The sequence below is a fragment of the Microtus ochrogaster genome, unplaced genomic scaffold (genome assembly GCF_000317375.1).
Source record: "Microtus ochrogaster isolate Prairie Vole_2 unplaced genomic scaffold, MicOch1.0 UNK20, whole genome shotgun sequence".
NCBI lineage: Eukaryota > Metazoa > Chordata > Mammalia > Rodentia > Cricetidae > Microtus > Microtus ochrogaster.
Window position 1 is genome coordinate 1,134,997 of NW_004949118.1, and position 8,069 is coordinate 1,143,065.

General features: G+C 48.8%; 1 protein-coding gene and 1 long non-coding RNA gene across 12 annotated transcripts in view; one reads left to right on the forward strand and one right to left on the reverse strand.

Annotated features, from left to right (window-relative positions):
* Dlgap1 (DLG associated protein 1) overlaps positions 1 to 8,069 on the reverse strand; it is a 791,676-nt gene that overhangs the window by 51,758 nt on the left and 731,849 nt on the right. The window lies entirely within an intron of this gene.
* Positions 4,640 to 8,069, forward strand: part of LOC113458405 — a 6,604-nt gene continuing 3,174 nt past the window's right edge. Inside the window, exons 1-2 of the long non-coding RNA XR_003378792.1 lie at positions 4,640 to 5,787; positions 7,877 to 8,022. This is a non-coding gene — a long non-coding RNA (uncharacterized LOC113458405). The remainder of the gene's footprint in view (positions 5,788 to 7,876; positions 8,023 to 8,069) is intronic.

Below are 8,069 nucleotides of genomic sequence, written 5' to 3' on the forward strand. Positions count from 1 at the left end.
GATGATAGATAGACAGATAGATCATAGATAGATGGTAGACAGATAGATGATAGATAAATGATAGGTTGATAGATGATAGACAGATGATAGATAGATGATAGGTTGATAGATAGGTTAATCATAGGTAGACAGTAGGTATATGATAGATATTATGTAGATAATATATAATAGAGGCTAAGTAGATCATAGATAGATCATAGATAGCTAGATGATAGAGAGGAGAGAGTCAGAGTCAAAACAAGACTTTACAAACAACAGATTTCTGTCATTTGAGTTAAATTTTTAACACTTTTTTTCTTCTTCTACAGCATTCTCATATGGATCAGAATGGCCTTGAATTTGCTTTGCAGCTGGCCTTGAACTCCTGACTCTGTTTTGATGGTCAGGTAGTATTGGTGTGGACCGTGACTCAAGGTTGTCTACATTCTAAATGGAAGTCAGTGTTCATGTGGAAGCCTCCAGAGGGGCTGGGCTTTCTGGAAGAAGATGTAGCTTCCTCCCATTCTGGCCATCCTGTGGTCTCCTAAGCACAGATGCCAGGTGGCCCTGGACACACAGCAAGCACGGCAGGGACACTCTTTGAACTGTTTCTTTATCCCTGAGTTAAAGTCTATGGTTGTTTTGGGGCGTGCAGGTGCCCGCGGAGGCCAGAGTCACTGGACAGCCTGGAGCTGGCGTTACGGGTGGCTGTGTCTTCAGCTCATGGGTTCTGGGAACCAAGTTCAGGTCCCCTGTAACAGCCGCTGAGCCATCTCTCCAGTTACCCCCACATTGTTCTCTTACTAAGGCTTTCCTGTTGTTGTTTTGAGACAGGGCTTCTCTGTGTACCCCTGAACTTGCTCTGTTGACCTCTTGTAGTTTTTACTGGCTTAGGTAATGGGTCATGGAAACATCAAGCCATATGGCGGAAGAGCTTAGCAGGTCTTGGTTACTATGCCTGTAACTGTGATCCTCCTGATATTGGACCTGGCCTCTCTGGAGAGAATGAATGTCTAAGGAGACACCTGTGCTCCCCTCTTTGGCTATAGAGTAATCAGAGTATTGAAAGGACGGCCCCCAAGATATTAGAATTTCCCCAGAGGAAACAGTAGAAGACCTTGTCTCTCCCACTAGGACTGACTGTTTAGCTGGCCTTGCAGAGGAGGCCTGGAGCCATAGTGGTAATGGGCCAGGGACCACACCTTTTGGAACCACATATCTCTTGCTTCTAGTTACCCTACACTCATGTCAGGACCCCAAAAGATAGACCAGGGGACACCACTGGACCTCTTTGTCTCCGTGCCAACACTGAATGATTCTCCTTTTTCTGCTTTTCTCTGTTAATTGGTTCAGTGAGGATTGGTGGCAAAACCTGACTTCTTGGGGGCACAGGCTGTGACCCCTGAGTAGAGTAACAACATAGGAGCAGCTCAACAGGGACTGCAGATAAAAACATCAGGATGGGTCCGGGGAGGGGGCTGTCTCAGAGGCTGAGAGCTCTCACTGCTCTTGCAGAGGACCAGGGTTTGTCTTGTTTTGTTTTCCGTACAGGGTCTCATGTCGCTCGGACTCACTGTTTAGCCACATTACGAGCTTAGGATCGCCTACCTCCGCCTTGCCAATGCTGAGAGTGTACGCCAGCACCTCGTTTGAATGAAACGCAGAAAAAGGAGAATCATTCAGTGTTGGCATGGAGACATGGCAGCTAACAACCATCCCAGAGGACCCAAGCCCTCTTCTGGTCTGTGGGCTGCACAGACACATACAGGCGGACACCCATCACATACTAAATAACAACAACAAAAATATCACCACCTGTCCTACTAGCTACATCCAGTCATTCAAACGAGGTGCTGGCGTACACTCTCAGCATTGGCAAGGCGGAGGTAGGCGATCCTAAGCTCGTAATGTGGCTAAACAGTGAGTCTGAGCGACATGAGACCCTGTACGGAAAACAAAACAAGACAAAATACCCTCCAAAATCAGTTCCACGGTAGTCAGAGGACCTGTCTGTATGTAAGCACAGTATTTTTTTTTTTTTTTTTTTGCTTTTTCAAGACAGGGTTTCTCTGTGACTTTGGAGCCTGTCCTGGAACTAGCTCTGTAGACCAGGCTGGTCTCAAACTCACAGAGATCTGCCTGCCTCTGCCTCCCGAGTGCTGGGATTAAAGGCATGTGCCACCACTGCCCAGCTAAGCACAGTATCTTAAGGGACTTCTAATGCTGGTGGCTTTGAGTCGCTAGGTCTCTGAAGCCAGGGTCACAGGCTTGTGGAACAAGGGTTTTGCCCGAGCCTTAGCCTGCTACTGCACTGAACTTGTATCTAAGCTGTTATTAAGCAAGCCTCGGCATGATAAGAAACCACATGATAAGAGAGAACCAGGTCCTGCAGGTTGTCTTCTGATCTTCACACGCACACAGGATCACATGTATGCATGCTAACCAAATTGATGAAAGAAACAAAAAAATCAAAACTAACATGGGCCCGTGAGATGGCTCAATGGTAAAGGAAACCAGCTGCCAACCCTTACAGCCTGTGTTTGCTCCTGGCCCAACCCACGCGGTAGAAGGTGCGAACTGACTCCCAAAAGTCCTGTCTTCCACATGTATGCATATCATGGCATGCATATGCCCATATATAAGTATGCGTACAAAATAAATAAATAAATGCACGCAATATTAATTAAAAACAAAACGAAACAACAACAACAAGAAGCCAGGCTTGGTGGTTATTCCCAACACTAGAGAGGCAGGCTGATCTCTGTAAATCTGAGGGTATCCTAATCTACACAGTGAGGTCCAGGCTAGCCAAGGCTACATAATGAGACCTTGTCTTAAGAAAACAAACAAGCAAACAAAATCCCCACAAAATAGGTAGCCATGAGTTGTTCTATAGTGAGGGCTCAGTTTGTGGGAGTGTACCAGCACAGAGTAGTCAACTTTCTTTCTCTCCTTTTTAAGATTATTTTATTTTATGTACATGATTCTTGCCTTCATGTATGTCTGTATATCACACGCACGCCTGTTGTCTACGAGATCAGCAGAGTGCACTGGATTCTCTGGTGCTGGAGTTGGGATGGTTGTAAATCATTGTGTGCGTGCCGGGAATTGAACCCATGTCCTCTGCAAGTGCTCTGAATCCCTGACCCATCTCTCCAGCCTCAGTCAGATCAGTCAATTCTCAGGGGTGGAAAGATACAGGAATTGTATCAACATTTGATAGATGGGCGACCTTGCTAAAACAACTTTGTCTTTCTGAGGGGGTAAAATCTAGAAAGGCATTTTGGGTAGCAGCGTTCTACTGAAGGTGATGTGAACCAGACGCAGGAGGAAGCCATCACTGCACTGTGTGGTAGTAGGGTGTCCAGGAAAAGCATCCTGGCATGGAAGACACAAGTGCTAAGAGAGATGTTTGCTGCCACTGTTTCAAGTCAGGGAACCAGGAATCGTTGTGGTCACACAGTTTACAGTGATGTGCTCGGCCAGGCAGGAACCCACCTGGTGCCAGACAATCCTGACCCTTCACTGCCCGAGATGGCAAAGAAGCCAAGATGAAGAATGAGCAGAGATTCTCCTAATCATAGACAGTAACACTGGACACTGCTAAGAACGTGAAGGTCTCATGTATGAGGAAGAGCCCAGTACAAACCCACATCCTATTTCTTATCCTTCTTTCCTTCTTTCCTTCTTCTTTCCTTCTTTCCTTCCTTCCTTCCCTCCCTTCCTCCCTCCCTCCCTCCCTCTCTCTCTCTCTCTCTGAGTCAGGGTCTTACTATGTAGCTGTCCTGGAACTTGCTGCCATGTGGGTGCTGTTCTGGACAAGCAGCCAGTGCTCTTATTGGCTGAGCCGTCTCTCCAGTACTCTGGCACACGCCTTTAATCCCAGGATCTGGGAGGCACAGGCAGGTAGATCTCTGAATGTGAGGCCAGCCTGATCTACAGAGAAAGAGAACTCCAGGACAGCCAGGGCTACACAGAGAAACCCTGTCTCAAAAACAGACAAACAGAGTCTCATCATGATCCCGAGACTGGTCTCGAACACTCAATCTGCTTCAGCCTCCCACGTAACTGGGGCTACAGGCACCCCAAACCAAATTAAGTCAAAGTTCACGCCTCTGTTGGGAACCACTTCAAACTCATTCACTTACTAAACCTATAAGGAGTTGCTACAATGTGCAGAGTGTTAGGATGCAGGCATTATGCTGGCCTGGCCTGTCATCTGGCAGGATGCACCTAGGCTTTCCCTGGCTGGCCCAGGGTCCTAATCTGTATACAGGTGGCCCTTTAAGAGACAAGCTCCGCCCACTCTCTCATCTCTAGCTCTCTCTTTCCCCCACCTTTCTTCTGAAGAGGCAGCTCTCTGTTTCTCCTCCCTTGCGCTCCCTTCCTCCCCCCCCCCCCTTTAATAAAAGGCCACACTCAAGCTCTCTTTTCATGGCGTAACTCTGTCACCGTCCTGGGTCCCACTTGCGCTGTGTCTATCACAGAGGGCTATGTGGGGAGGAATCTCTCCCAATGCTGGGAGAAGGTGTTTTGTGGAGGTGTCTAAGGGATGAATATAAATGTTTTATTTAAGCCTGGCAGTGGTAGTTCGCGCTTTTAATCCCAGTACTTGGGAGGCAGAAGTAGGAGGAGCTCTGTGAGTCTGGGGCCAGCTTGATCTACAGAGGGAGTTCCAGGACAGCCAGGGCTACGTAGAGACCCTGTTTTCTCTAGGAAGGCCTGTCTTCAGTCCTGAAACTAACAAAATAAAGAAATAAATGATAATAAAAAAATAAGGGAGAGAATAAAATACCCAAGTATATATAAATTTTTAAACGTCAACAAAACGTTACAGAAACTCTACCCAACAGAGTCCACATGGAAAAGTTACTGCACTGTTTCAAAAATATTTACAGCTTCCCCCTGTCCAGGCCACCCAGAGAGATAGGGTGGCTTGTGGTGCGAGGCAGGGGCCAGGAACGCCTGCTCACTGTCTGCCAGCCCACCTCGGGGAGGTACACCGGAGTCTCTCCGTTAGTTCTGGCTCCAGGAAAGTGGCCGCCCGAGAATGACTTCCACTCAAGACATCCTCCTTGGGAAAACACTCTTCCCTGTCTCCGAAGAAAGAAAAAAAAGCAAGCGGCTGTTGTGAGCACTGAGGATGGGGAGGGGCTGGCAATAACTCTAGCAGTCATCCACACCCTTGCCAGTTGGTGGTTACCAAGATCCCAGACACTTCCTAATACCAGACAAATGCCCCAAGCCTCGGCACGTCTGGCTTGAAGATCTATTCAACTGATAGCGCCCGCCTTTTCTAGGGAGAGCCCCACTACCCGGCTAATCAAACAAAACATTGTTCTCAGATGGCAGGAAGAAAGGAAAGGCTTGTTCTCTGGGCCACGATGTTTGGGGTTTATTTAATACACACACACACACACACACACACACACACACACACACACACACACACACACTCCCAATTAAAAGGTTGTTACAAAACCTGGGCTTCCCGAGACAGAGGTTGTTTTGCACAGCGCGAGCACTGTATAAAAATTCCGGGAGGGGGAGGGAAGGGGGGGAATCAGAAAGTTAAGTGCCATTAAACAGAGAAAGAAGAAGAAAAAGCCCCAGGCATTTGATGCCTGGAACTGATGTAAGACGCAGCCACTCCTCTGTTAGACGTACAACCGAACAGCGCTCAGAACCGCAGCAGCTGCTCTCCAAATGTCTGCGCTGGCGCCGGGCAAAGCCTGCAACCCACCGGGCTTCAGGAGGGCTTTTCTCATCCACATCTTTCCCCGAGCACTCTTAGGAACCTGGCAACAGGTAACGTGGCAACCTTTGACTTCGAAAACGGCGGGTGGGATAATTTCAGGGCACAAATGGATTGTTTTCCAGCCAGCTGCATTTCTCCTACCGCCCCCGCACCCGACCTCCTCCCTCCCAAATCAAAGTTTGGGAAAACAAACTAAGCGCTGCAGGGCTACCCTTGCTCTTGGGCGTCCCCTGGTGGCCAAGGTGGTAACAACACACGTGCTTGGAGCTCCGCAGCAATTCCTGCTGGTAAGTGCCTTTGTTGGCCCTGCGAACTGGTAAAGAGCTGGAATCTGTCCAGAACATCTTTTTTTTTTTGTTGTTGTTGTTGTTTGTTTTTGTTTTCGAGACCGAGTTTGTCTGTGTGGCCTTGCCTGTCCTGGAACTCACTAGGTAACCCAGGCTGTCCTGGAACTCAGCCTATGCGTCCTGAGCGCTGGGATTAAAGGGATGCACCAGCCACGTCCAGCTCCAGAATGGCTTCATTTTTATCTAAGCACATTAGCAATTGTCCCATCTATATGCTGAGTAAAACCTCTGGACTAGGACCTAGAATCCCTGAAAGCAAACACTGGGCATCCCGAGAGCATGCATGGCAGGTGGCCAGGCCTGTGAGTCCTTCTGGGGATGATGGGGGGGAGGGGCAATGATCAAGGTTCAAGACCAACCTGGGTTCCCTATTCAAAGTCTGTCTTGAAAAAGCATCATCAAAATGGGATTTCTGCTGTGACGACGCTCAGTCTCCTCCCGTGGTCTCGTGTGCCCTCCCCCCCCACCGTTTTGTCTTAATGTGTATTCTGCATGCAGATACCTTTTGGGTCTGCAGATTTCCCAGTCAGCCCTGCTGGGTTCCTATCTGTAAGGATCACTGAAGACTTCCACACTGCCAGGCCAGGTTCCCAGACAGCAGCCTCCCAGCCCCAGCTACACCCAGGAAAAACGCCAGTGGCAGTGTTTTTAGGTTGTCTGGTCCTCTCAGACTGCCCCACCCCTTCCTCCCTTGGGCAGGAATGGAGGCCCGCAGTTATGGGCTGCTGTTAGCCCAAGCACCTGGCACTCCTCAGCTCTGCATCTGGAAATGGTACCCGGAAACTCAGAGTTCAGATCAAAGAATTGTTCTTTCTTCAGAAACTTCCATTAATTACCTAAATTAGAGGGCACCAAATGATGCTGGGAAGGAGGTGTCTCTGCAGAAGGCTCAGGTCCCGGGGTTACGGTCTGAGCCCCGTCACAGAGACTTTTGGTGAAGTTTGACAATCAATTAAGTAATACTAGGAGCTCAAAGTAGCCATATGTGAAGACAGGACATGCTTGAAACCATAGACAAAGCTGGGGATCTGAGCCAGCATGGCCTGCATCCCCTGTCGTGTCTGTCCGTTCGTCTGTCCCCACCCCCAGTGTGACTCGCAGCCTTCCGAGAGCCAGGGCACCTGTGTTGAAATCGGGGCATTTCCATCGTCAGGATTACTAATTTCCAAGGCGCGAGCGAGTATCGTTCCCAGTTGGGAATTTGATCTGGACTTGACACTTGGTTCTCCCGGCTTTGCTAATAGGGGCCCTTGAGTCATTTGTGTACACAGATGACAGCCCCGGCTGCTTCAGCACTGCCAAGATTTCATGTCCATTTGACTCATAACTCTACCGAGTGGTTTCTCCCGTGGACTCGGATCACTTCTTCTTAGACTTAGGGGATTGTTTTCTTCCTCTTCTTCAGCATTTGTAATCATGTGCATGTTTTTCAAAATGTGTCCCGGCCTGGCTCACAGCTCTTCCTGAGTTGAATGGACTGTTCACAGAAAGGGGAGATTGGGGGCCCAAGGTCAGAGTCACAGAATTATAGACAGTTTCCTGTTTGGGCAACTGCTCTCCCAACCCCTCGGTTACGGCGGATTGAGTTTTGGTAAAAGACAGCATGCCAGTTGGGTGTGATGGCATACAGCTGTAACTCAATACTGGGGATTATCAGATGTCCAGAGTCTTGCCATCATAGCTGTGTAGAAACTCAGAACTACTAAGAGACAAGTGTGGACATGATGCCAGGAACAAGAAAAGTGATGTCTCTGATGCTCTCATCGGCCAGCCAGCTTTCATTTCTCTCCAGATGCCGATTCTCAGCCATTTGGCTGACCCTATATATTTTTTTCCTGGCCGGATCGAGAGAAAGACGTTCACCAAGGAGGTATGAAGAGCGCAGCCAAGCATTCTTGTCCTTCTCACCCATGGATGACACGGCGGATCCTAGACCAGGTAGGTCACAGGCATGACAGGGCGGATCCTAGACCAGGTAGGTCACA